The following is a 27741-nucleotide window of genomic DNA, read 5'->3' as shown; positions in this document are numbered from 1 at the left end:
TATGTAGCGATAAGAAAGAATGAAGTAATGATGCATGTAGCAATGTGGATGATCCTTGATGACATTATGTTGAGCCAAATAAGCCATAAGGAAAGGATAAATATTGCATGGGCTCACCAATATGAACTAAATATAATGAGCAAACTCTGGGAATTAATTTTCAGAGCACAGATTATAGAAACAGCACAGAAACTGGGGAACTGATGGTTAAGGAGGACAGAATATTTAATAAGGTTGAATGTAAAAATTAAGAGATGGACAGCACAATGCCGTGTGATGGTAGCACAATACTATAAGTGTAATTACAAACCTGAATGTGAGTACAGTTAAAAGAGGAAGATTAGGTTCATATATTTCATCAGAAGGAAAGCTATAAGAGAAAATATGAGCACACAGGCGAGAATTCTGGAGTTACTTGGCTTTCCATGCTCTCATTTTCCACTTTTTAAAAAGGAAACAATAAGTGAACCTACCTATTACTTAAGCTTATAACACTTGACCCTGACACCCCCTAAAGATGTCTAAGAGCTTAGAGGTCTCATCCATCAACGTGAATAATCTCCTATGTAATATTTGGTGAGAAATAATGAGTTTGTACATTCTAAGTATATAGAATTTTGTTTGATGTATATTAAGGTTTCAAGTGAGATTTATTATGATCTGATAACTCTAGCATATGTGCGCGATAGCTCACAATTTTCTTAATAACTACCATATCTTTTTAAAATCTTAATACATTCCTATTAAATAACATCTCTACAAGCTGGTTTTCATTGATTGAAAATAAAGTAATTAAAAACTTTTACCTGGTATCCGCGGGCGGGCGCTGCCAGCAAACTCCCTCACCCCCCTTTCCTAACAAGACGAAGACCGGCGTGGGTTCATTCGCCCCGGGTGGCCGCTGCCCCGCCTTTGGGGGGCCCTCCGCGCCCCAGACCGGGCCAACGACCACTCCCGCCAGCCCAGGGCCCGCCCACGAGAACGGCAGACTCATTTACGACAAGCACAATCCCCGTTGCCATCTTAAATCCATAGTCCTGTTCACCCCAGGCTGCGACTCCCTTTGCGGTGTGACGTGATCTGGGCACTGGCGGACACGCCAGGGAGCACGAAACTCTCGCGATAACAGGCCCTTTCTCCCGCGATCCGGAGAAAGCAAGATGCTTCCGGTGCCGACCTCAGTCTAGTGGGTGAGTCCGGGAGGAGTAGGGAGTGCACATTCCGGAGCCGGAGGAGCTTCTTGAGTCTCAGAAGCCCATCCCCCTAAACTATCACGAAGAGAAAAGTGACGAAAGAACCGCTATATTTCTTCAATTTTAAGGTGTGTATTCTTTGCTTTTTAGCATCTCTAAAAAGACAGGATATTTTAGAATGAATTGTGTGTTCTTGCTGAGTTGCAGCATTTTCTCTTTCCTAGTGACTCGGGAAACAGTCATGCATCTTAAAACTGATGGCATCGTAGACTCGATTAAACAGGTAGAATTTTAACCCGATTGATGGGACGTGTAAAATCATTCCGTCGTGAAGGATCTGCCGGCAGAGTCCCCTTAGTCCCTGAACTGTTTTTAAAAGGCTCAGCGTGGTCATCCGTGCTTTTAGAAAAGGTGCACTGGGCAATTTCCCATGTGCTGGACCCAGTCCCAAACTTGGAATTCAGTTTTCCGACCCAGAGAAACCAATTCTGTAAGCTCAGGCCCTCGAGATTGTTAGCCCAATAAAAACCTCAACAAAGCGGCTTCTTTAGTTGGTCAAGTCTCTTTTAAACCCTGGCAAAGTTTAGAATATAGAAAACCTCCTGTTAAATATGGCAGATTTACCTCCACTTCCTCCTGAGACCCTTCTAATACGAAAGGAAAGGACTTTTATAAAGGCAAAAACTCATCAGGGTATAAAGGAGGGGATCCTGTGGAGCTGGAGCTAGGCGGACAGTGGTCGCTGCCTTAGAAGACTTAGGCTTGGAGGCCAGTGGCTGAGGCATCGTGCATGAGAATGCACCTGGAAAAGAAAAAGTCTCCAGACCTCTTTTCCTACCTGTGCACCTGGCAAGCATGGTCCCCTGCCTCAACAGTGACTGAGAAGTGAGCTCCAAGAAAGGAGCTCAGAAGCCCAGCCCACCAGGGACAGAGCCCTGTTGTGAGGTTCCTTGGAGAGGAGATTTCCTCTCTGCAGCAGGTCCCAACTCAAAAGAGAAGACTGGTAGTTAAGGGTCCCCAAGAAGAATGGCCGAGCCAGATCTGGGCCTCAAAGCTCAGCTGCCCCAGGTGCTAGGAGGATCTCACTTGTCATGCTACTGAAAATCCTAGGGTCCACAGACACCTGAGTAGAGGAGGAAGTAACAAAGGAAGAGGCACTCAGAAGAAAGATGATGATTCTTACATGTATCTTCTGGGCTTTTATACATTAAGGGTTTTTCTGGGATATTTCCTTTGTAGTAGAATTGCTGAGTAATGAATATTGCATTGTTCAGCATCATAATTTAATACCAAATTGTTTTTCCAAAATGATAAAACTACTTCAAACAGCAGTTTATAATATTTCTTGCTATTCTACATCCTTTACAATTTTATCAATCTGGTGAGTATAAAATGGTGTCTGGTGGGTGGGCCATGGTGGCTCAGCAGGCAGAGTTCTTGCCTGCTGTGCTGGAGACCCGGGTTTGATTCCTGGTGCCTGCCCATGCAAAAAAGAAAAAAAAAGAAAAAGAATACTAAAAAAAAAAGGTATCTGGTGGCCTTAATTTGCATTCTCTGGTTCTCAGTAAATTTCAGCACATTTTGGTGTGTTTATGGACCCTTCATGCCTTTTCATGTCTTTCCTGTGTTGTTTTCTTTTAAAATGAGTTGTTTAATTCTTCATATAGTCTAGATATGGATGCTTGGCAGTATCATAAATATCTTATCCCACTTTATGACTTGTTTTTCACTTTTGTTCAGTGTCTTTTGATGGAAAGAAGTTACTGTTCTAGTTTGCTAGCTGCCTGAATGCAATATACCAGAAACAGAATGGCTTTTAAAAAGGGGAATTTAATAAGTTGCTAGTTTACAGTTCTAAGGCCAAGAAAATGTCTCAACTATTTTCTAGTTGAGTCATTTAGAAAGTCTATAGAAATGTCCAATCTAAGGCATCCAGGGGAAGTTTCCTTGCTTCAAGAAGGCTGATGGAAAAAAAAAAAAAAAGAAGGCCGATGAAGTTCAGGGTCTCTCTCTTTCAAGTGAGGAGGCGTATGACGAACACAGTCAGGGTTTCTCTCTCAGCTGGAAGGGCACATGGTGAGCACAGTGTCATCTGATAGCTTTCTCTCCTGGCTTCCTGTTTCATGAAGCTCCCCAGGAGGCATTTTCCTTCTTCATCTCCAAAGGTTACTGCCTGGTAGACTCTGCTTCGTGGTGCTACAGCATTCTCTGTTCTCTCCAAATCTCCTTCATTCTCCAAAATGTTTCCTCTTTTATAGATCCAGAAACTAATCAAGACCCACCCAAATGGGTGGAGATACACATCTACCTAATCCAGCATAACAACCACTCTTGATTACATCACATCTCCAGGGAGATGATCTAATTACAGTTTCAAACTACAATGCTGAATAGGGATTAGAAAAGCAGCTGCCTTTATGGAATTGGATTAGGATTAAAACGTGGCTTTTCTAGGATACATACATCATTTCAAACCAGCACAGTTACTAATTGTAATATACTAAACTTTGTGAAACTCCTCTTGTTTTTATACTTGTTCAGTTTTCCAGCAATCTTGTTGAGCTCTCTCATTCTAAAAATTTATCTGTAGATTCTTTGAAGTTTTTAGATATTATTTAATCTCCACATAATGGTAATATCAGATCAATTTAATGTCTTGGCTAGGATCTGTAGAAAGAATTGTTTATAAATACTGATAATGAGCATTATGCTTTTAAAGAGAATCATTCTATGGTTGCTATAGATGTTTTTTGGAGGTTTTTGTTAAAGAAGATTCCCTTCCATTTATTCCTAGTTTGTGAAAAGAATTTATTTTTATTTTGAAAAAAAAATCTTAAATGTATAGCACATTTGAAAGTATTGTTCAGGGCAAGCAATGGTGGCTCAGTGGCAGAGTTCTCACCTGCATGCCAGAGACTTGGGTTCGATTCCTGGTGCCTGCCCATATTAAAAAAAAAAACAAAAACGTATTATTTTCTCATGAATAAAGAAATTGCTTTACTTTAAAAAGACTGAAAATACCTGGGCTGTTGTGGGTTATCTAAATCCTATGTAGACATTTTTTTAAGAGTATAAAACCATACTCTCAACTGCATTTATTTATTCATCCATTCACCTTGTTGTCCCTGCTCTGTGCTTGGCAGTGTAATGCATGCTGGAAGTACAGAGCTGAACAAGGTGTGATCTAGTGGGATAGAACAATTCCTAACAATTATGGTACAATATAGTGAATGCTATGATAAAACTAAAGTATAAGTGCTGCAGGAATTCACAGGGAAGGTTTATGGATATAACTGTTAACAGGAGAGGTTGAAAGGGGATTGAGTCAGCCAGGATATAAATAACCAGGAAAGAAAGTGAATGAGCCCAGGTCCCTTATTTATGGAATCTTCCTCCTCACTGGAGAAAGACAAGAAATGGATTCAGATTAAACTGACTTGGTTTGTTAAACCTGCCAGAATGCAACGTACCAAAAATGAGTTGGCTTTTTCAATGGGGATTTATTTGGTTACAGATTTACAGTTCTAAGTCCATGAACATGTCTAAATTAAGGCATCAAGAGGCAGGTACCTTCTCTGAGGAAAGGCTGCTGGCAACCAGGGTTCCTTTGTCACATGAAAAGGCACATGGTGATGTTTGCTATCTCTTCTCGTCTGAGTTCTGGTTTCAAAATGGCTCTCTCTCTCTTTCCAAATGTCTCTAGGCATTTCTCTCTTAGCTTCTCTGAGCTCTCTGAGTTTTGCCTGTCTTTTATCCTTTCAGAGAAGACTCCAGCAAGGAGATTAAGACCCACCTTGAATGACCCGCATCTCCCTGGAAACAACCTAATCAGAAGATCCCACCTACCCATAGGTCAGCCCCCAAAAGAATGGATTAAAAGAGCATAGTCGTAAAATAAGTCAGAAACAAAAGATCAAAAATGGTATGGGCACCTTTAGAAAATGCTTATAAGAAAACAGGGGCCTAGATTGTAAGCTTTTGGAGCAGACTTATTAAGTCCAAAATGGTGATTATTAATTCTGAATTTTATTAGAGGCTGTTTTATATATATAACCTGATATTTAGAGATAAGAATGAAGCCGAACAGGTTGGGGTTAAAGTAATTCAGAACATAGGGGAAAGGAAGACAGTGTCTATATTTTAGAACCATGCATACTCTTTGAGACCAATGGAAGAAAGGTTTATTTGGTCTAGAACTGAAATTTCCTGTAGTGCATAATCTAATTCAACCTATCTATACAGCTCATTTGTACAGTTGAAACACAGGGAGCACAGAATAAGAAAGAGGTTCCTTAATCCTATATAGATTATTGTAATGCCTGGATACATCCTAGAGTATATTAAGCAGATAATCAAGAAGTATTGGCAAAGTCCCAGTGAGGAATGGGAGAAAAATATGGAACTATTAAACCTTAACATCAGGGAGTCCCATGATACTGTGTCAAACTTTAAGGACACCTAAATCAATAGGCCATGCCCTCAGTCATGAGGCTTGCTCTTATAAAACTTATGTAGGTTACAGAGAAGCTTAGACCCTATAGGCATGTCTAAGAGTTACTTCTGGGGGACCTCTTTTGTTGCTCAGATGTGGCCTCAGTGTCTCTAAGCCCAACTCTGCAAGTTAAATCATTGTCCTTCCACCTACATGAGACATGACATCCAGGGGTTAAAGTTTCCCTAATAATGTGGGCGATGACTCCCAGCAATGAACCCAGACCTGGCACCAGAGATCAACAATTCCATCCTGACCAAAAAGGGGGAAAAGAAGTGTAATTAATAAAGTATCAGTGACAGAGTTCAGATAGCCTCGAGAGGCTACTATGGAAGTTGCTCTTAAGCAAGCTTCAGTTAGACCTTGCTACCTATCATAACCTGCCAACCCCCAACCAGGACCATTCCAGCCAATCCTAAAGAACACCTAGGGCAATATATAAGAGTCTACATGTGTTCCATGCACTAGAGTAACTTTCCAGAAACCTACAACCTTCAGATGGGCCCCTGATCCAGATTAGTCCTGAAACCTAGCCCATCCTCTCCAGAGCATCAGATAGTTCCGTCTCCCTACCCCATATTAGTGACAGACCCTTCCGACATGAAAAAGTTAGAATCACATAGCCCAAACACCACTAAAGAGAGGGCTGGAAGGATCAAAGATGATAATGGATTTATACAGAGATGATAGGATTTAACAAATGAATATGAATGCTGAATCATTAAATTGATATATCTTAGTCTCCGGTATTTTATTTTTATTTTTTTATTTTTAATTTTTTTTTTTTTTTTTAAAGGAAAGACAGAGAGAAGGAAGGAAGGAAAGAAGGAAGAAAGGGAAACATTTTTAAACATTTTCTTGTTTTTTATTGTATTCTGTTTCTCCGTTTTTGTTACATGGGCTGGGGCCGGGAATCGAACCGAGGTCCTCCGGCATAGCAGGCAAGCACTTTGCCCGCTGAGCCACCGCGGCCCGCCCAGTCTCCGGTATTTTAGAGCAGCTAGAAGTAAAAACCTAAAATTGTGAAATTGTAACCCATGTCAAATTCTGAAATATGTTCTACAGTAACTGTGGTGCTGTGCTTTGAAATTTATAGATTTTTTGCATCTATGTTATTTTTCACAAGAAAAAGGAAAAAAGTTGACTGTGATGATAAAAAAAAATATGTAAGCCCACTATCCTCCTATATTCAGGAGTAGCTAGAAGTAAAAATATGAGAGGATTGTGTGATCTGTCCTGTAACTACTTGTTAAAGAATGCTTTGAAAACTATTGCTTTTATATTTCTTTGCTTTGTATATATGTAATACTATACACTAAAAAAAAGTTAAAAAAAAAAAAAGCATAGTCTTCAGGTGCACAGGTGGTTCAGTGATAGAATGCTTGCCTTCATGTGGAAGGTTCAGGTTTGATTCCCGGACCATGCACCCAAAAACAAGAATGGAGAAAAAGCATAGTCTTCTCTGGGGTACATACGTAATAGATTCAAACCAGCCCACTGACCATTGTCATTTTTGATGTTGTACTGGGCAGGCATAGTCATTTCCAAATTAGGAATGATTTAGTTGTAAGTTTAACACTTCTAGAATTCTGTAGTATTGATCAAGTACTTATGTAAGGCCACCCAATACATGAGAAGTACTTTCTAGGTACCCTGTTCTATTAGGACAGTTTCTCAGTTTATTTCTACTTTCCCTCCCTGTTCCTGTCACTCTTTCTTGTTTTTTTTTTCTTTTGTGACATGTTTCTTTCACACAACATGATGTCTTCAAGGCTCATGAATGTTGAAACATGTATCAGGGCTTCAATTGTTTTTCCTTTTATGACTGAATAACATTCAATTGTATGCACATACTACATTTTATTTATCTGTTCTTCGGTTGATGTACACTTGGGGTTGCTTCCATCTTTTGCCAAATTTAAATAATTCCACTGTGAACATCAGTGTGCAAAGATCTGTTTAAGTCCCTGCTTTCAGTTCTTTTGGGAGTATAATTAGTAGTGGGATTGCCAGGTCATATGGTACTTTTCTACTCAGCTTTTTTAGGAACCACTACACTGTCTTCCATAGTAGCTGCATAATTTTCCATTGCCACCAACAAACATTGAGTGTTTCTATTTTTCCACAAATCTCCAACACTTGTGATTTTCCTTTTTTTCAATAGCCACAATGTGTGTGAAATTATATTTCATTGTGGTTTTGGTTTGCATTTGCCTGATAGCTAATGATGTTGACTGTCTTTTCATGTGCTTTCTGGCCATTTGTATATCTTTGGAGACATGTTTGTTCAAGTCTTTTGCCCATATTTAAACTGAGTTGTGTTTTTGTTAAGTTAAAGTCTTCCTTTATTTATTCTGGATCTTAAACCTTTATCAGATAACATGGTTTCCAAAATCTACTCCCATGTGTAGGTTGTCATTTTACTTTCATGATAAAATCCTTTGAGGAGCAGAAGGTTTACATTATGTTAGGAGTTTGATGGTTTTACCTCTTATATGATCTTTGATACATTTTGAATTGATTTGGGGTATATGGTGTGAGGTAAGAGACCTCCTTTTCTTTTGCAAATGGATATCCAGTTTTCTAGCACCATTTGTTGAAAAGACTGTTCCCTGCTAATTCAGTGGTTTTTGCCCTCTTGTCAAAAATCAGTTTGCCATAAATGTGAGGGTTGATTTCTGAGCTGTCAGTTCTATTCCATTGATCTGTACATCTGTCCTTGTACCAGTATCATGCTGTTGTGTCACTGTGGCTTTGTGAAAAGTTTTAAGATCAGGATGTGTGTACCCTCCAACTTCATTCTTTTTTCTTCCAAAATGGCTTTTGCTATTAGGGGCCCCTTACACTTCCATATAAATTATGATTAGCTTTTCCATTCTATGGTTCAAAAAAGGTCAATGGATCAGGAACAGACAGGTTAGCTGGGAAGTCATGTGGCTGGTGTCTGCTGGGACCTTTGGGTTCTGGACATCTCTCAGGCACACAGTGACATCTGTAAGCTTTCTGTCATTTCGTAAAGCTTACTGGGGCATTTTCCCTTCTACAGCTCCAAAGGTCTCTGGCTGTGTGGGCTCTGTTGGCTCTGAGGTTTTCCAAAATGGTTCCCTCCTAAAGGACTCCATTAAGCAACCCCATCTCAGCACTCTTTATGGGAGAAGCCTAATGAGCTAGAAGCAAGGGCTAAAGTCTTTCCAATTTATGAATTGTATCTAACTCTGTCAGCAATGAATTCTGGGGATTTTAACAAACTTTCACTCTGAAAACACCTAGCTGTTTGAGCAGGGTGTAGCATTTAAAATCACAGACTTTTGTGTCAGTCAGATCTAGGTTCAAGTTATAATTGGCAGTTTTTACCTGTGAGAGTTTCAGGAAATTAGCCTAAATAAAAAAACACTTGCACACACCCACCATGCAGGGGATCCAGGTTCGATTCCCGGAGCCTGCACATGCCACAAAAAAAAAGAACACTTGCACAGAGTGGCATGGGTTAGTACTTCATAAATATTGTCTGCTGTGTCATAAATGATGTTTATTGTCATGATAGGATATTGTATTTGTCAGATGCTTTTTCTGCATTGATTGAGATGATCATATGGTTTTTCTTCCTTAGTTTGTTAACTGGGTATATTATATTAATTTATTTCAAATATTAAATCAACCTTTTATTCCTGGGATAAATTCCAGTCAGTTATGTTTTGTCATCCTTTTAATATGTTGCTGAATTTTGTTTCCTAATATAAAGACTTTTTTGTACTTTTCTTCATGAAGGATATTGGTTTGTGGGTTTTTCTTTCTTGTGATGTGTTTTCCTGGCTTTGTTGTCGGGATAATACTGGTTTCAAAGAATGATTTAGGATGTGTTCCTTCTGAAAGTGTTTGCATAGGATTGGTATTATTTCTTCTTTAAATATTTGAAAAAATTCACCAATAAGGCTATCCGTCTTAGACTTTTGTTTGTGGGGATATTTTAATTGCTAATTCAGTGCCTTTGTTTGTCTTCTTGAGATATTTTTGGCAATTTACGTCTTTCTACATATGCAAGTATTTTAAAATTTATAGAGAATATTTCTTGGGTAAGCATTAATCTGTCTTGATAGTGTCCATTGTGTGTTTAAATTAAAAAAGGTGCCTTCCACTGTGTGGAGTGTTCTGTAAATGTCAGTCATGTTGGTTGATAGTGTTTTTCGTGGTTTCTATATCCCTGCTGAGCTTCTGTCCAGTTGTTACTAAGAATGATATGTTGGCTTAATGTAATACCTAGATATATCCCAGAGTTTATTAAACAGATAATCAAAAAGTATTGGCAAAATCCCTAGAGGGATGAGAGAATAAATATGGAACTATTAAACTTTACCACTTGGGAAATCCCTGATACTGTGTCAAACATTAGGGACACCCAAATCAATAGGCCAAGTTCTTGATCTTTTTTTTTTCTTCTACATAAGTTATATTAGGAAATGCAGTAGTCAAAATATAAATTTTGTACCAAATAAACATTTTTTTGCTTTAGTCTCACACATAAGTTGAAATTTTAAAATATTAATTACCATCTATTTTCAGCACCCTGCAGTAATGACATTCCTTTGTTCTTCCTCATGCAAAAACATTTTTAAAATTTGCGCATTAAAAGTCCCCTTTGGGGAATGGTGAGAACGGGGAAAAATTCAACTTCCCCAAGTTGAATTCTTGATATTCTCACAAGCAGTGTGGACAACCAAAGCTATAGGCTGAGCCCCCAGTCTTGGTGTTTGTTCATATGAAACTTCACCCCACAAAGGATAGGTCAAGCCTACTTAAAATTAGGCCTAAGAGTCACCCCCAAGAGAGCCTCTTTTGTTGCTGTGTTAGTTAGATTCAGTTGTCAACTTGGCCAGGTGAGCATACCTAGTTCTGTTGCTGCGGACACAAGCCAATGGTATGTGAACCTCATCTGTTGCTAATTACATCTGCAGTCAGCTAAGGGGCGTGTCTGCTGCAATGAGTGACATTTGACTTAATTGACTGGTGCTTAAATGAGAGAATGCAATGTAGCACAGCCTAGCAGCTTGGCATTCCTCATCTCAGCACTTGCAGCTCAGCCCAGGCCTTTGGAGATGGAGAAAGAAATCACCCCGGGGAAAGTTGTTGGAACCCAGGGGCCTGGAGAGAAGACCAGCAGAGACCATCCTGTGCCTTCCACGTAAGAAAGAGCCTCAGTGGAAAGTTAGCTGCCTTTCCTCTGAAGAACCAACAAAATAAATCCCCTTTTATTAAAAGCCAATCCATCTCTGGTGTGTTGCATTCCAGCAGCTAGCAAACTAGAACAGTTGCTCAGATGTGGCCTCTCTCTCCAGCCAACACAACAAGCAAACTCACCACCCTCCCCCTGTCTACATGGGACATGACTCCCAGGGGTGCAGACCTTCCTGGCAACGTGGGACAGAAATCCTAGAATGAGCTGAGACTCGGCATCAAGGGATTGAGAAAACCCCTAGAATGACCTGAGACTCAGCATCAAGAGATTGAGAAAACCTTGACCAAAAGGGTGAAAAGTGAAATAAGACAAAGTATCAATGGCTGAGAGACTCCAAACAGAGTCAAGAGGTTATCCTGGAGGTTATTCTTACACAATAAGTAGATATCACCCTGTTAATCAAGATGTAATGGAGGGACTTGGAGGTAACTGCCTGAAAATGGAGAGCTGTGTTCCAGTAGCCATGTTTCTTGATGATGATTGAATAATGATATAGCTCTCACAATGTGACTGTGTGATTGTGCAAACCTTGTGTCTGATGCTCCTTTTATCTACCCTGTCAACAGATGAGTAGAACATATGGAATAAAAATAAATAATAGGGGAACAAATGTTAAAATAAATTTAGTTTGAAATGCTAGTGATCAATGAAAGGGAGGGGTAAGGGGTATGGTTTGTATAAATTTTTTTTCTGTTTTCGTTTTATTTCTTTTTCCAAATAGATGCAAATGTTCCAATAAATGATTATGATGATGAATATGCAACTATGTGATGATATTGTGAATTACTGATTATAAATGTAGAATGGAATGATCAAAATAGGAATGTTTGCATGTTCTTTGTGTTTTTTGGTATTTAAAAAAATAAAAAGATTTAAAAAAATTGCATTTAGTCACTATCGTTATACACTCTATGCATTCCTAGATGATATCATCTCAATCTTTATTATCTATCTTTCTTTCTGATTTCATTTATGCCCCAGCCCTCCTCCCTCCTTCATTCTCACATTCAGCTTCGTTCAGTGTTCTAACATAATTGTAGTACAGTTAGGTAGTATTGTGCTGTCCATTTCTGAGTTTTATATGCAGTCCTGTTGCACAATCTGTATCCCTTCAGATCCAATTACCCAAAAACAAAAGGACAAATACTGTATGGTCTCTCTGATATGAACTGACATTAGTGAATAAACTTGGAATATTTCGTTGGTAACAGAGACCATCAGGAGATAGAAATAGGGTAAGATATTGGATAAGAAGTCCTTGATCTTGAGGCTTACTCTTGTGAAGCTTATATAAGTAGTAGAGAAGCTTAGCATACCTGTAGGTATGCCTAACAGTCACATCCAGAGGACCTCTTTTGTTACCCAGATGTGGCCTCTCTCTAAGCCCCACTCTGCAAGTGAAACCATTGCCCTCCCCCCTACATGTGACATGACATCCAGGGGTGAGAGACTCCCTGGTGGGATGGGAGATGATTCCCAGGGATGAGCCTGGCCCTGGCACTGTGCAAGCAACAATGCCATCTTGACCAAAAGGGAGAAAAGAAGTGGCTGAGAGAGTTCAAATAGAGTCAAGAGGCTACTCTAGCTGCAGAATATAGGAGGCTAGAAGGCTTAAATATTTTTTTATCATCACAATCCATTTTTTCCTTCTTTTTTGTGAAAGATAACATAGATACAAAAAAGCAATAAATTTTAAAGCACAACACCACAAGTAGTTACAGAACATATTTCAGAGTTTGGTACAGGTTACAATTCCACAGTTTTAGGTTTTTACTTCTAGCTGCTGTAAGATACTGGACATTAAAAGAGATACCAATTTAATGATTCAGCATTCATATTCATTTGTTAAACCCTATCTTCTTCTGTATAACTCCACCATCACCTTTGATCTTTCCATCCCTCTCTTTAGGAGTATTTGGGCTACGGCCATTCTAACTTTTTCATGTTGGAAGGGGCTGTCAATAATATGGGGTAGGAAGATGGAACTATCTGATGTTCTGGAGAGGCTGGGCCCTCTAGGTTTCAGGACTTATCTGGACCAGGGACCCATCTGGAGGTTGTAGGTTTCTGGAAAGTTACTCTAGTGCATGGAATCTTTGTGGAATCTTATATATTGCCCTAGGTGTTCTTTAGGTTTAAGGCATGCTATTTTAATCCAGTCTTGTGGGTGTAGACTTACTGTGGGTATTATCTTTTGACTAGATTATTTCCATGGAGATGTTACCCCACCCATTCAAGGTGGGTCTTAGTTTACTGAAGTCCTTGAAAAGCTCGGAGAGAGAAAGAGCTCAGATCCCATTCAGAGACCAGGGTCTAGATAAGACATTTGGAGATGCTTGGAGAACTGATGCAGAAAGCTACTGGAATCAGAAACTGAAAGCAAGAAAGCCTGGAATCATAGGACCAGAAAATGTCAGCCACATGCCTTTCCAGCTGACAAGAAATCCCGTGTCATGACAAGACATGATCGGTCTTTCTTGAATGAAGGCTCTCTAGTTTATGCCTTAATTTGGACATTTTTACTGCCTTAGAACTATAAACTTGAAACTTAATAATTCCCCCTTGTAAAAGGCAATCCATTTCAGGTATACTGCATTCTGGCAACATTAGTAGACTGAAACAAAGCCAGACACAAAATAAAAATCTGGAATATAGGTTAAAAGGGAGTGGGTTGGGTGAAAGGAATTGGGAGGTAAGGCTTCAGAAAAAAAAAACATTAAAAGAAATTTCTGAACCCTGGAAGATAAGACTTGTGTCGCTAGAAGCATACCTTAGCTAAAAAAGTAAGCATAAAGCGCACAGAACCTTGGAGACACTGATGCCAAACTCTTATCAGTGATGTAAAAAGCTTAGGCTGGGGGCAGCTTCACTCCCTACATCCAGTGTTCTAACCTCTGGCCCTTATTGGGTACTGTAAACAGAGAGGACAAGGACAAGCACTGAATGGAAATTCTACGGTTAGTGCCCAAGAAAATAAGATCCTCAACACCATCTGGCTGTGTTGGGCCACTGAAAAAGTGGGTAGAACTTGAGTGTAAGTGACAAAGTAATTCCTGTTTCAGATTATCCAGGAACAATTTCTATAGATGTGGTGATCATATGTTCTGTCATGTTCTGCCACTCAGACATCCAGATATCACTCTCTTTTAGTCTCAGAAGGGACCCAGTTTGTCTGATAAATCCAACTGTCAGACTTTGGCTCAAGTCAAGATGGAATAGCCCCATTCCTCACTACTCCTTCCTCTTACAACAAAAAATCTTGGACATCATACAACAAATAAATATAGGGAAGGCTCTGAGTCATGGAAAGAAAAATGCAAGTTGACCCAGGGATTTCAGAACTTATGAGAAAATATGGTGGTGAGTTCACAGTGCCTCCAATATATCCCAAAGGTGCTAAAGAAGCCTACAACCCAGAACTAAAAGGTACAGACAAAGAGATATGCCTCTCTCCAAAAATGACCAAGAAAAGCCATAATAAAAACATTTTTGATAATACACACATGCCCAAACAACAAAGGAAAAGCTGCCGAAGTTAACAGCAGGGATGAACAGAGAGCTGAACTTCCACTCTCATACAGAACAGTAAGGGGAATGACTCAGGGCAAGGCAGTACTAGTCAACCCTTTGCATTCCATCCCACTTGTCAGCTTCCAGATGGGGTTGAGCAGAGTGAGGAGAGATGGAACACCTAGGGCTGTATTTTGTAATGGGGTGGTATCAGGTAAGCCCAGTAGGGAGCTGAACATCACCCTCCAAATGGACCTGTATACTTCAACAGAGTGGCTGCAGGCAAACAGATGTATCAGTAGTAACTAGGGTCACGTAACATATAACCCAATGTCCAGATTACAATGAAAAATTATTTGTTATACCAAGAATCAGAAAATTTCAACATGAATGAGAGAAGACCATCAATAGATAATCAATCTGAGATGACACAGGTGTTGGAAGTATCAAGAAGGATTTTAAACTTTGATTGTCCTAACTATAAACAAAAGGCACATCAGCTTTGAATCTCTATGCAGTTTGGTTAAGCCTGCTTTCAAAATTAATTGGGAATACTTCCTTTTTTTTTTTTTTTTTTTAACATGGGTAGGCACTGGGAATCAAACCTGGGTCTCCAACATGGCAGGCGAGAACTTTGCCACTGAGCCACTGTGGCCCTCCCCTGGATACTTTCATCTTAAATAGATAAATCAGAACAATTCAAATCTCTGGTTATTTAACTAAATTTTGCTACTTCTTTGGACAAATGATTTTGATATTTCAGCAATCAAAAATTGAAGAATGCCTAAATTAACACCATTTAACTAAATCAGCATTTCAGACAATGAGATACTTAGATTGGTCATTTAAATCACTTTCTGGTTTGGATTTATACCTTAAGTAAGCACGTCATGTACATCATCCTTTAACTGCATCCTGGGATTTATTGGCATAAATGATTCACCCCAAAACTCACCCTCATTACATGAACTGATCAAATCATTGGGTTACTTCATGGGAAAGATGGGATGGTGTGTGAGATGGCTTTATCAAATTCTAGGGCCAATAACACAAAGCAAAGAAGACAGTAGCTAAGTCACATGTTCAACCTAATCTAAAAGTTTCACAAACAATGCAGGGGCAGATCTGGATTTTGTGTTATCCATAAAGTGATAATTATTCAATAAATGTACTGACATGAAGACATGTTTCTTATTTCTTAAAGAACATGACATTTAGATAGCAGCCAACTGATCACTAAAGAAAATCTCTCTCTGAATATAAGTCTTGAAGAAACTACCTATTCCAAGCTTGCTATTGAAGGCATTCTTATCTGAGACTAATAATCCATTGTTAGCAGACTTGCCTTACAAGAATTTCTAAAGGAAATCCTTCAACGTCAAAGGAAATTATACCAGACAGCAACTTAAATACACTGGAAGAAAGAGCAATAAAAATGTTAACTAGATGGGTAAATATGAAAGATTATTACATGAACAAATTTTTTTCTCTTAATATCTTTAAGACTTAAGAATTCAGGATTAGCCTGAAATAGACTGTATAAATTGAAATTAGTACTGTAATCCCAGAGCAATCATTAGAAACTAAAAACTATGTAGGCAAAAAACAACAGAGGAAATTATTATTTCTGGGTTTTCAGAAGCTATTTTATATATGTATAACCTGTTATTTAAAGATAAGAATGAAGCCAATCAGGTTGGGATTAAGGTAACTCAGAACACAGGGGTAAGGAAGACATTGTCTATATTTTAAAACCTCATTACTCTTTGAGACCAAAGGAAGAAAGGTTTTATTTTGTCCAGAACCTCAAGTTTCTGTAGCACATAATCTAACTCAACCTGCCTGAATAGATGATTTTAACAATTGAAACACAGGGAGCCCAGAATAAGAATGAGGACCTTTAATCCTGTATGGCTTAATGTAATGACTGGATACATCCCAGAATATATTAAGCAGATAATCAGAAAGTATTGGTAAAGTTCCTGGAGGGATGGGAGAAAAAATATGGAACTATAATACCTTGCCACCAGGGAATCCACTGATTCTGTGTCAAACATTAGAGACACCTAGATTGATAGGTCAAGCCCTTGATCTTGAGGCTTGCTCTTGTGAAGCTTATAGCCCTGGCAACATGGAATCAACAATGCCATCCTGACTTTGCTATATATATACTCTACAATTTTAAAAAGTTTTTTAAAAATCGGATTAAAATGGTAAACCAAAACAAAATAATTGTGTAATAGAAAAAAAGGCAGAAAGGAGGAACAGGAACAAACACACATGCATATACACAGAGGTGGGAAAATAGTAAATGGGAACCATAACTGCAGCCACTCAATATAATTACATTATATATGAATGGATTTCTACTCCAATGAAAAGGCAGATATTGTGAGAATAGATAAATAAGAAGCTCTAACTATATGTTATATACAAGAGACACCCTAGATTCAATAATATAAATAAGTAGAAGGTAAAAGGATAGTAAAAGATGGGGGCAATTCATAAGGAAGACGTAACAACTATAAACGTACACACATAACCATGAGCCCCTAAATAATGAAGCAGAAATTGACAGAACTGAAAAGAGAAAAGCAATTGCAGAGGTTTTAATATATGTTTCTTTTTAAAATTTTTTATTATTTATTTAGTTAACTTTTTTTAATTGTGAAATATAATATAAACAAAAAAGTAATAAATTTCCAAGTATATTTTTGCAGGTAGTTATAGAACAGATTTTAAGGTTTGGTATGGGTTACAGTTCCACCATTTTTCATTTTTTCTTGTAGCTGCTCCAAGACTCTGGAGATCAAAAGAAATATCAAAATGATTCAGCAGTCATACTCATTTATTAAGTCCTATCTTCTTTATTATACTCTTCCTTTTCTTTTTTTGTGAAAAATAAGATATACAAAAAAGCAATATATTTCAAAGCACACCACAACAATTAGTTGTAGAACAGGTTTCGGAGTTGGCATGGGTTACAGTTCTACATTTTTAGAATTTTACTTCTAGTTGCTCTAAAATGCTGGAGACTGAAAGAAATATCCATATTTAGCAGTCATACTCATTTGCTCAACCCTACCTTCCCTGTATAACTCCACCATCACCTTTGATCCTTCTCTCACCCTTTAGGTGTATTTGGGCTATGCCCATTCTAACTTTTTCTTGTTGGAAGGGGCTGTTGATAATATGGGATAGGGGGATGGAACTTGTTGATGTTGTGGAGAGACTGGCCTCTCTGCATTCCGGACTTCTCTGGTCCAGGGACCCATACGGAGGTTGTAGGTTTCTGGAAAGTTACCTTTATGTATGGAACATTTGTAGAACCTTATTTAATGCTCTAGATGTTCTTTAGGATTGGCAGGAGTGGTTTTGGTTGGGGTTTGGCAAACTATGATAGGTAGCAATGTCTAACTGAAGCTTGTGTAAGAGTGACCTCCAGAGTAGCCTCTTTACTATTTGAACTCTCAGCCACTGATGCCTTATTTGTTACACTTCTTTTCCTCCTGTGGTCAGGAAGGCATTGTTGCTCTCACAGTGCCAGGGCTAGGCTCATCCTTGGGAGTCATCTCTCATGCCACCAGGGAGACTTTCACCCCTGGATGTCATTTCCCAAGTAGGGGGGAGGGCAAAGGTTTCACTTGCAGAGTTGGGCTTAGAGAAAGAGGCCACATCTCAGCAACAAAAGAGGTCCTCTGGACGTAACTCTTAGGCATAACTATAGGTAGGGTAAGCTTCCCCATTGCATAAATAAGCTTCACAAGAGCAAGCCTCAAGATCAAGGGTTTGGCCTATTGATTTGGGTGTCCTTAATGTTTGACACAGTATCAGGATTTCCCCAGTGCTAAAGTTTAATACTTCCATATTTATTCTTCCATCCCTCAAGAGGCTTTGCCAGTACTTTTTATTATCTTCTTAATATACTCTGGGATGAATCCAGGCATTACATTAAGCTATACAAGATTAAAGGTCCTCATTGTAATTCTGGGCTCCCCGTGTTTGGATTGTTTAAATGATCTGACCAGACAGGTTGATTTAGATTATGTGCTACAGAAACCTTAGGTTCTGTACAAAATAAACCTTTCCTTTGGTCTCATGGAGTAGGTGAAATTCTGGAATATAGACAATGTCTTCATTACCCCAAATTCTGAATTGCCTTAATCCCGACCTGATCAGCTTCATTCTTACCCATTGCATTTTGATATTTTTATTGCTACTTTTATCCTGACCTGTTTTTTATTGTTTGTATTATTTAGTCACTTTTTCCAAGCACCTTATGTTTAGGTATCTCTAGGTCACTTAGAATATTTACTTCAGCTATAATAATAAGAAAAATATAAGAATAAGACACAGGTAGTTTATTTTCCTCCTGGTTTACTCATGGTAGATGGTATCCATTAGGTAAGGAGTTGTGGTTGCCAGCTCTGCATCTGAAAGACATCGGTCATCATCAGAGCAAAATTCTTGGACTTTCTCAGGGGGGTACGAGTGTAATCAAGACTTGAGGTGAAGGACTAAGGTTTGATTGTATACAGTCACAATTGCTATGAATGCATGTCTGTTTCCAAAACAGACCACCCATCTCAGAAGCTACCAGTAAGTACAGTTATCTCCACCTTTAACAAGAGACTGGATTTTTGTTTAAATATCAGACTAGTGCACAAGAGCACAGGTAACTGTCACATAAGTTCATACACTATCAACTCCACAAACTGTGCCCTGAAACAGGATCTCACCATTTTCCTGATAAGATATAGATTTTTGAAATATAAAATGCAAAATTTATTTTCCCACATTCAGTCCAGTCTGTTGGGTTGCAACTTATCCTTATGATAAAGTCATTCTATTCAGTGCTCTTCGTGTGAATCCCAGCCCATTTACCTCTTGGTCTCTCACCACACAGACCTTCTGACACCAGGCTGGCAAGGTTGGACAGAACCACAGGTGGGATGGAGTGGAGCCTGGGAGGTGTGTGGGTCCCAGAAAGGAAAATTCAAGAAACAAAGATCGTCATATGAAGGGTGGGGTATTAGACACAGAGGGAGCTCAGAGCTGGAAAGGTGAATGTGGCCAGCCACACCTGTACAGGACAGTGAAGGCTATAGAGCTTCCTGGGTGCCCACCAAAGAACTTCCTGCACCTGGAGAGCTCTTCAGAAAGGGCCGTGTGTGTACCCTGGTTTCGTTTCCTTTTCCCTCTTATTGTATCTTTTTTCTGAAACACAGAAGGTTCAGGGGCAGAGCAACCTATGGGATACCCATTCTGCTACCAACAAGTGTAGGGTCACAAGAGTGCCCATTATACCGGGGACCTCCCATTAAAATAATCACAGGGTATGCACATGTGGACAAATCACCCAAACATAAACAGCTAGTGTTTACTCTTTCAATGTTGGTACTTTTGGGGAAGAAGAAATACTCCAATGGAGCAGAGAAATTTGTAGTGGAAAAGTCATTGTTCTTACTGTAGGATTGCTCTTTTCCTCGGTTCCCTTTGTGTTGAATTTGACTGGGTATTTTGGAATTAATCTTGGGATTAGCCTGCACAGAACAGCCTCATGGTCAGGCTTCTTTTCCCCAGGTTAGACCCCCTCAATCCTGATTTTTGGGTCTCAAATGCACATCCCTGACTGTGATGCTGGCTCTTTTAGAGTTGGCTGCCAAGTATAGACAAGTGTCTCAATGCAGTCTGGATCCAGCTAGTGTGAAGAGAAAGGGACCCCTTCCCTCTCCTGGGATTTGTTCCTGTATTTCTAGCCTTTGCACACCCTACCTCAAAGGTCCTAGGCTTGAAAGAGTCCTGACATGCCAGGTAGTGACTGAGAAGCAGGATGGATGCTTGCACTGCCTCTGCACCTACCTCTCCCCACAAGGCTAAAGACGTCTGGGACTTTGGGGCTTCCAGGTGAGCCTTCCTTGCTGCAGGCTTTGAAAGTACCTAGCCATGTGATGAATGGTCAAGGCAGATTAAAAACAGTCTAAATCATTGGAGTATTTTTTTGAAAATAGACACTTGTGTGAGTACCCTTTGTAGAGAATGAATAATTTTACCTAAATTTGAGGTCTTTCACATTAAACAGTGATCACTGTTTGGGGGATCTGTTAAGGTGACAGATCACTGGACCAGATTTCCCTGGCCTGGCCGGGTTTCCTAACTGCCACTGGCCTGACCTGAGCTGACCATGTGACTCATCTTCTGTAAAGCGGATTTCTTCTTTGTGAAATTGGGGGTTAACAATACTAGAGTTTCTTGTGGGCTTTTGTTTTGTTTTTAATTAATCAGAATAGAAATAATATGAACTTCCTTAGAGGTAGGTCATCATCTGCCTTGCCCACCAATGTAATCCCAATTCTTAGAAGACTGCCTGGCATATAGGAGACTCTCAATGTATAGTGATTGAAGGTTATAACAAAGCATTATAAAGGTACACTTAAAAATTTTAATTAGAATAATAGCTACTAAAGATTCATTTATTATGCCTAAGTAGTAACAAATATGATTTCCTGACAGATTTAAGTAATTCACATAGCTATGGGTATATTTTCACATGGATGCTCTATGAAAAGCTTCGCTAAACTCTGGTATTTTGATTGAAGCTTTGAGTTAAGTGCCATCTGGGTATCAAACTATAAGGTGGAAGCAGTCAAGAATCTGAAGTAGATTCTTTATATCAGGATTTTCAGGTATTTCCAATTATATACACAAATGTGCTTAGATAACGTAATTCTAAAGCCTTTTGTACAGATATTTCACCACACTCTTATTTCCTCATTATTGTTAAAAATGAGGAGGTTTTTTTCCTAGGCATGCAGCCAACTTTCCCCACAGTGGTCTGTTTTCTAAAGTAATCTGGTATTCTGCATTCCTTATCTCCTCAAGAGAAAATTAAATCATGCAATGCCAAAATCCCTTAAAGATCCACCATAGTTGCTCAGGGAAGTGTCAGGGACATAATAGGGTTGTTGAAAGAGCTTGACTTTCCTATGGGATCAGTACCTCATGATGTGTTCAGAAAGAAATCAAGGAAAACTTGTATTGGTGATCTTTCTCATATCTCTGGTGCTAATTTTTCAGGTGTGTTTTTTATTTAAATGAAACCTTACATTTGAAGCAGACATTGACCATATATTCACAGGTAATCTTTAAACCATTGTGTATATTTTGAGGTGTGGCAAATGCTTGGAATCTAGAGATAATTTATTCCTTCCTTCTAGCACTCTCAGGTGTATTCCACCTTCACGTTTACTTAGTCATTGTCAGTGTGGTGGAGGAGGTTGTGCTAAGAGGACATTCTCTGATTGTAAGACTGAGCCTTAACCCAACTAAAACCATTCCAGCCAATCCTAAAAAACACCTAGGGCAATATATAAAATTCTACAAAGGTTCCATGCACTAGGATAACTTTCCAAAAACCTACAACCTCCACATGGGTCACTGGACCAGATAAGTCCTAAAACCTAGAAGGCCCAGCCTCTCCAGAACATCAGCTAGTTCCATCTCCCTACCCCATATTATTGACAGCCCCTTCTAACATGAAGAAGTTAGAACTGCCATAGCACAAATACCTCTAGAGAGTGGGGGAGAGAGATCAAAGGTGATGGTGAAGTTATATAGAGAAGGTAGGGTTTAACAAATGAATATGATTGCTGAATCATTGAATTGATATTTCTTCTAAGTCTCCAGTATCTTAGAGCAAATAGATGTAAAAACCTGAAATTATGGATTTGTAACCCATACCAAACTCTGAAATCTGTTCCACGACTAATTCTTGTGCTATGCGTTGAAATTTATTGCTTCTTTGTATATATGTTACTTTTCACACAAAAAAATTGTTTTTTATGATAAAAAATTTATTATGATAAAAAAATTTTATTCTTTCTAGCCTACATTCTCGAGCAGGTAGAAGGAAAAATCTGAGATGATGGTATGGTAGTCTATGTAAATTCTGGGATCTGTCCTGTAACGACTTTTTGAAGAGTGCTTTGAAAATTATTGCTTTTTTCTTTCTTTTCCTTGTGTATCTGTTATATTATACAATTTTAAAAAGGTTAAAAGAAAGAAAGAAATATGTAATACCCAGGGTTCAAAAAAAAAAAAAGATTGAGCCTTCTTCTTCAGCAGAGATTGTGAACCTGAGTTGGGGTTGTAGCTGTCTATGTGTCCCTGTCCATCCTCCTCAGAGGCAGTTTTGGAGGAATTAGCATGAATTGCATCTCCTGAGGGTAGATGTTGTTTTTCTCACTCTTCCCTCCTACAGCTGTAATTATTTCTTTTCATTAGTGTCCCTGGTTTTGGTCCTCTTCTCTGAGGGAAGACAGAGGAGATAGTCAGAGAGGTTCAGTGTTAGAGTGTATTTCCTAACCGGTTTCTCTAGGATTTCACCTGTGTCCACAGGACATAAGTTGTGATGGTTTTCCCCTTTCAGATTAAATGTTAAATATACACAGAAGTTCATCTATGAGAATACATGTAACCAAACGCCAACCTCGCAGTGCACCAAAGAGATGTGCCACCCATGGAAAATGCACTTTGACCTGCAGTACAGTTTCCTCACTGTGATAAAACTTACTCCACATGTGAATTTGATTTGCCTGCTTGCACCTCCCCTCACAGAACCTACATCCATGGACTTTATGAATGCTTCGTGTGCTAGGTCCTAAAACTTGGAACATGCTTTTTGATGTTCTCCTGAATCCCCAAATCCTGCCACAATCATTGATGACTTTATCATCCAAGCAAAGTCCTTTTCACCTCACATTGCTATTTCACCAACTTGTAACCAGGCTAGAGATTAATTTCTTACTGTATTTATTATTTAATCTTTAGTTATTATTATTATAATAGCTAGTTTACAATATGCTGCCTTCAAATTGTATTCATGATGTGATAAGGTAGAAAAACATACTAAGAGGTGAGTAAATCAAACCCCATGAATATTCAAGTGAGGAAACTCAAGGTGAGTGGTGTGGAGCTGCCCCAGTTGCACAGGTGTGACATGTCAGGGCAGGAGTAGGGCAGGTGGTGCTTGTGCAGTCTGGTGAGAGATGAGGGCACACACAGATCCTCTCTGGTTTCCATGGGGAATTATACCACTAATAACAATAATGAAAATACCTAATACCCTGACAACTTATTAAAATTTCATACATAAAGTTACAGCTGAAGGATGACATCAACAAAGTGGGGAAGATGGTACCAAACACCCTCCCCTCCACTGCTATTAAAATATCAACCAGAATCCATTATATCCAACATGGCCAGGGAATATGTACATATAATATATTCCATATATATGGAATATATGTATATAAACACAACTACATGTATATAATTCCTAGGAGTAGGAGCCCATTGACTATATTCCCAGAACCAGTCTTGATCCTTGGCCCCATCTGAAACCCCGTGTGACATTTCCTATCTGAATGTTAAGAAACTAGGCATTAGTGAGGGGCACCACAGGGAAAGGATTGTGCTCTCCAAGGGTTCAGTCAGCATCCTCCTTCCAGGGTGTCCTTAAGATAACGACCTCCCCTCATCCCCTTTCATTTTATGTACAGAGTTACCTCCCAAATGTAAATCATTACACAGACAAACAGATGAAACCACAGCACACTTTTACTTATATTCAGGTTCCCCTCAGTCTGGAAAATATTTCCTGGGCATCATGGGCCTCATCCACAGCAATATGAAACCTTTGTGGTTTATCCTCTTTTTGGTGGCAGCTCCTAGATGTGAGTGTCTCAGGGATTAAAACGTGAAGGTAATAGGGATAATGCATCTGAGCCTATGACTCACTGTGGTTCTCCTGGTCTTCCAGGTACAACTGAAGGAATCAGGACTTGACCTGGTGAAGCCTTCACACACCCTGTCCTCACCTGCACTGTTTCAGGATTCTCTTTAATCAGCTATGCTATGAGCTGGATCCATCAGGTTCTGGGAAATGGGCTGCAGTGGGTCGATACCATGGATTATGATGGAGATGTATACAATAAACCACTCTCTTCAGTCCCGACTCAGCATCACCAAGGACAACTCCAAGAACGAAGTTTATTTAAAGCTCTGAACAGCCTGAGAGGCTATGACATGGCTGTGGATTACTGTGTGAAAGACACAGGAATTGAGAGTGAGCCCAGACACAACCTCTCCTGCAGGGTACAACAGAGGTGTGGGCTGCGGGGGGTGCTCAGTGGCCATACATAAGTGCAAGTGCAGAGAGGAGCTCTGGAGGAATTTCCTGGCCTTGCCTGGGGTTCGCTCTTGCTTCACAACATGTAACTCCCTAACATGTAAGTGGTGCTATTTTGCATCCAAGATTCAAACAGCACAGTTTTAGAGATTACTAAATGATGTTTTAATACATACATATATATTATTTAAAATTTTATATAAATTGTGGGAATATTCCCATCTTCCAAATATGTCTGAAAATGTGGGAAAAAAGAAAACTTGCATTTACCATCTCTTGAAATTATTTTCCTCAATTTAACTCACATTTCTGAGAATGTTGATGTAAATAATCCCCCAACCACTGTCATGTAGAGACCCAGGTTCTCAAGGAACAAGGAGGAGGTGGGGAAGCCTGACCATCCATAGGAGCAGCATACAGTTGCCTCACTTTGTTCCCTCCTTCTCATGTGGCATCAAAGTTCAGATCCATGCACTTATATTAAGGCCCTTCTAAATTATTATTCTATTACATAAAATGCCACCATTGTATCACACATAGTTTTTCGACATATACTAATAGACACATAATCTAAAAACAGGTTCACAATTTTATCATTTTTTAATCTAAATAGCTTTCCTTATGCAATTTATATTTAATAAATACATTTGTTTTAACTTTTCATTATTGTGCCAGTGGATCATTTGTCACTGTATTTTTCCCTAAAATCATCAAATGTTTTTCTCTAAATGTAGTATTAAGCTCTTGGTAATATATTTTTTTTTTTTGAAACAGGGTAAGGTCACCAGAAAAAACTTGTCACACTCCTAATACTTTGCATACATCCAAGGGCTTTTGAAGACAAGGATTAACTGAGGGTCTTCATAGAGAGGCCATTGTCACTCCATTGCTTCCTGGGAAGCCAAGTATGCATCCAACTGTGGTGCATCTGAATCTGGGAGACATAATTGCAACTTATCTTTTAGAATGAGAATTCTAGCAGTGCAGGCCCAAGTACACCTATAGGACCCAATGTAGGGTCAGGGACACCCTTCCAGAAGATGACCATCACCTGAAGTATACCTGGTTACTTGCCCATTGGACTCTTGGAAGAGGCAGGCATATGATCAGGATGGACAGTTGTAGGAGCATCACCCAAGTGAACCTGACCCTCTCCATGAGGCAGTCCTTGGCCTGTCATGTATTTCTGCCCCTCCTTGTGATAGATTGTGTTTTTCCCCACAGATGTTTCCTCCAAAGCTACATGGTTTCTCAACAGTCTCCATAACTGCCTACTTCAGAGTCCTCCTGTAGGTTAAGTCCTCAGTGAAGAGAGGGGAGGTGATTCTGGACTTAGATTCCATGATGGACTGTGTTTCCTCCCATTTTCTATTGGATATGACCTGTGTTAGTCAGGGTTCTCTGGAGAAACAGAACCAATAAGAGAGATCTGTAAATATGAAATTTATAAAGGTGTCTCACACAACCATGAGAATGGAAGAGTCCAAAATCCGAAGGGCAGGATGTGAAGCTGGTGGCTGCAATGAAGGTTCTGGCGAACACAGGAAAGCCTTGCTGGCTGAAGAAGCAGTGAATGAGTCTGTCTTCCTTAACAGCATTCGACTGATTGGATTATCTTGTTGAGGGAGATGTGCCTTAGTTGATTGTGGATATGATCACCCACAGATGCAATCAACTGACATGCACCAGCCTTCGGGTTTATCAACCAGCCATGAAATATCCTTGTAGCAACTGGGCATAATCACTTGGCCAAGTTGACACCAAAACTTAACCATCAGAGCATCTAATTATCTTGATGAGTTAACTCTGAAGGTCAGTTTCTCACTGTTGTCTAGGGTTTTATTTTGATTGGCTTTGTTCTAATGCTTTTCTTTGTTTGATGTTTGGTCCAACTTATTCTAAACCTTTAGTGTAGCCTGTGTTAACTGTTTAGATTTTCTCAGTGCTTCTTCATCTGATTTTTGCCCTGGATATGTGATAAAATGTTTAAGTTGGAACTTTTTGGGCGATTTTTTCACCTTCTAGAGAAAGTTTCTTTTCTCTGTTCCTTTTCTGGATATCTTGATCTTTTCTGTTTCTGTGCAGACACAGCTCCCCAGCTGCTATGATTTGTTTAAATTTTCTCCCACATTAGTGTTCCCTTTTCCTACACTTTTCAGGTCTGGAACCCATCCTGTTCTACAGAATTTCAGTTCCCCAATCCCCCTTTTTGCTTATGCTTATGAGATATTTCTGCCTCTGGTTTCTTCCCCAATCAGGGTATCCCACCCCAGGGAGCAAGATGGCATCAATCCAGCAAGGTGGGTCACTCCAGAAAAGTCCATTTTGCATTTCTGTAATCTAGACAACAATAACTGATTTGAGTGAGCACACCTCTTGCCAGCCACAGTTCTGCAAAGATCTTTCTTTTTTATTTCCTTTTGGTAGCCCTTTTGTATGCGGCACTCCTCAGTGGCTTTTGTTCTGCCCTGGTCTCTTTGTACTTGGGTCCCCATGCCTGGATATGCACCACATCCTAACTCACTTCAGTGAGTGCCTCAAAAATGTGTGTGCCCCTCATGAGAGATGAGAGATGGGAGTAATCTGGATCCTGCCTCTGAGCAACTCCCAAGCTGCACATGACCAAATGAGGGGGAGGGAAGAGGACCTGCATGTTGGGGATGAACTTTCCTACCTACTATATTTCTTTTTCCTAGTTTCAGCATTTCTGAAATCCTTCTCCAATCTCTACCATCCTCCAGATTTCTAAGCAAGTGGGATTTTCCCTTGTTTTCACTGTATCTCTGGGGAGGTTTCATCAGATTATGTCTTATGTCACTATGTTGACAGTGTCACAAAACTTTTGCATTTTTATGCAACACTGAGCATAGTTATGATTACTGGGGTGAATCAGAAAATAGTTTTGAATGTTAACTGAAAATTATACAACACAAATGATGTTCCATAACTATTATATACTGTTAATATATGTATGTGCATAGTGATGACTAATGGAACATAAATAGTTAAGCCAGTAATTTAGGAATAATGCCTAGTGGTGCATAAATTTTCCATTTAAAATATCATTATTTTGATTCCTGGTCCATGTACTTCCCCAAAAACAACAAACAAGCAAAACAAACAA

General features: G+C 39.3%; 1 protein-coding gene and 1 long non-coding RNA gene across 2 annotated transcripts in view; one reads left to right on the top strand and one right to left on the bottom strand.

Moving 5' to 3' along the window:
* Positions 1–1104, bottom strand: part of LOC143647066 (uncharacterized) — a 49109-nt gene extending 48005 nt beyond the window's left edge. The window contains 1 exon segment of the mRNA XM_077116696.1: positions 807–1104. The gene's annotated coding sequence lies outside the window, so the exon portion shown is untranslated.
* On the top strand, positions 1083–26862 carry LOC143647071 (uncharacterized). Its single transcript, XR_013157815.1, has 3 exons — positions 1083–1321; positions 24249–24717; positions 25392–26862. It is a non-coding gene; the product is annotated as an uncharacterized LOC143647071 (long non-coding RNA).
* The last annotated feature ends 879 nt before the right edge of the window (positions 26863–27741 follow it).

This window comes from Tamandua tetradactyla, chromosome 9 (genome assembly GCF_023851605.1).
Source record: "Tamandua tetradactyla isolate mTamTet1 chromosome 9, mTamTet1.pri, whole genome shotgun sequence".
Lineage (NCBI taxonomy): Eukaryota > Metazoa > Chordata > Mammalia > Pilosa > Myrmecophagidae > Tamandua > Tamandua tetradactyla.
This window is presented reverse-complemented; position numbering and strand designations above follow the sequence as displayed.